At 38.9% G+C, this 2,377-nt stretch overlaps 1 pseudogene; it reads left to right on the forward strand.

Moving 5' to 3' along the window:
• The first annotated feature begins 1,603 nt into the window (after window positions 1-1,603).
• On the forward strand, window positions 1,604-2,109 carry LOC113457339 (annotated as a pseudogene).
• Window positions 2,110-2,377: the final 268 nt, after the last annotated feature.

Here is a 2,377-nt window from a genome sequence, read left to right on the forward strand (position 1 = left end):
AAGCTTACCTAGCATGAACTTATTTCCCCACAGTTCCAGAGACTAGATGTCTGGGTCCAGGGCTGATTTAGCCTCAGAACTCTCTCTTTTCTTGAACTTGGCTTGTAGAGGATCATCTTACTATGCCTGTCCGTCTTCAGACCATTTTTCTCTTTGTCACGCCATGTCCAAATTTATTCTTGTTATGAGGACGAAGATTGAATCAGAAAGTGCTATAATGGTGTCATAGTAATGTTATTATATCTGTAAAGACACAGTGACCACATCTAGTTACGCTCTGAACTGCATGAGGTCAAGATTTTGGGGTATGAAGCAGCTTAGCCCACTGGAGTTGTCCAGCATAGCTCAGAACATGAAGACACTTGCTTGTACAGCAGGGCGACAAGTCATGTTACTCAATGTGCACATGGACAAAGTCTTCATGTAAGCATTTGGGCTATTGCCTGCCTAAATCCTTGTTTTATACCTTATGAAATTTGGGCTTTTAAAGTGGATTTTCCAAGATTCTAGTAAGAAAGTAACAAGTCACCATCCATCTTCTGAATCTCCCTGTCTTTTTCAGCTGTGCAAATTGTCACTTTTAAGTTCCTCTTTCTTATTCCTGGACTTTTTCTGTTTCACAAAATAAATTTATTTTACAGCTCCAAAATGGCAAATTTGGGAAGACACAAAACAAAAATTCCAGGTCATTGGCTTAAAGTCAAGTAGCAAGTCCAAGGAATCAAATTTCCTATTAGTCCCAGATACCCCTCTGAAAAGGGCTCAGTATACTATTCTTACAATCTGCATTTATTGACACAAGATGATAACACACTATGTTGCTCTGTCTGCCACAGAGTAGGCAATACTTTTAGTAAAATAAAATGGTTCATTAAAGATGTTGGATGAGATGTGGTCTTATGCTAATATTTTACCTATCTCAATGGATCCTCATTCCACTCACAATTGTTATATTGGTCAATATTGAGGTAAATACTTTGTTAATTAATCCTAATAAATGTTCAACACTGTCTTAATTTTGTTTTTAAGTGGAGAAGACTGAGTACTATTTTTATGATAGCATCATTAACATCTTGTTTTATGGCATTGTTTCTAAAGTAGGAAAATACAGAGTGCCAATGAATTTGGGCAGTATTGCTGAATATGCAAGGATGTGTCATTCATGTTCATGTTCCTCATCACATAAGTTGGCTCAGCAGGTGCACACAGCACAGGAAATTGGCATAACATATTTGGAGCTGGTCTTGATATCCAATCAGTATCTCTGCAGCATGTATCAGTGTGCACATCAGAAACCAGGGTTGTAAATAATATCATTTTCTGAAGAAAAACGTAATACAATTTTTCAGACTCCTTTGACAGAGGCAAACAGCTAATCTAAGAGGATTTGGTGATGTCTTAGTGAGCTGGATCTTGTTTTATTTACTGTGAAGAAGCAGACAGAAGCCGAGTTTTGCTGGAGATGGAATAGAATCATCTCCCCTCATAGAATATTCAGACTGTTGCTTATCATTCTGAAAATAGACAGTAAGCTTTTGTCCGCTAGCACCACCAGGCCTTCAGGTCTCTGTGTGGCTGTAATTGCAGGTTTCTTTCTTGCAAGATGGTGTTTATGAAAGTTGTCAAGAATAAAGTCTACCTTAAGATGTCCCAAATATGATTAAGAAGGTGATGAGGGGGTAAAACCAACTACTAGGCTTCAAAACGATTGGTGATCCAGGACAAAACATAAGTATAGCACAAGAAAATACAGGATGCAACTAAAAGAGATATTATCTGTCAGACTGTATATGCCCATATAGAAGGGGATATGATAGCCTGTCAATATATGCACATAAACTAAGAAATTATGTTAAGAAGGTTCTTGACAAATTCTGCTGCAGCATATTATACTGGCTTGCTGCTGTCCCGCAGGCTTCTCAATAGGTTTAGCATGGGTAAGATCTACGAAGGTCAAGTGGATATGAATACAACGTGGAAACCATTGATGGTCACCCTGGTATATTCACCTGCTATTTAAATGCAGGTCTCGTCAGAACTACAGCTGGTAATAAAGTGTTTGGGGTCCTGGAGGAGCTGCGTAATGAAAGTTCTCTTCCACCACTGTGAGCAGATATCATCTAATTTCAAGCAGGGCCCACATAGAACAAACAAACAAGGAGAAGGTACATCTATTGCTCACTGGGACTAAGTCATCCATTTTCTTCTGCTTTGAACATCACCGTCACTGATTGGTTGTTTGGTACTGGTTCAGGTTCCTTATGTCTTCCCTTCCTATAACTCAGAATATAACTTTTCTTGTCCATAAAGCCATCGCAGTTTTTGAGTGACTGAAAAAGTGTGAGTGGGCGAGAGAGACAGAGAGAGAGACAGAGAG

Source organism: Microtus ochrogaster, chromosome 22 (genome assembly GCF_000317375.1).
Source record: "Microtus ochrogaster isolate Prairie Vole_2 chromosome 22, MicOch1.0, whole genome shotgun sequence".
NCBI classification, from domain to species: Eukaryota; Metazoa; Chordata; class Mammalia; order Rodentia; family Cricetidae; genus Microtus; species Microtus ochrogaster.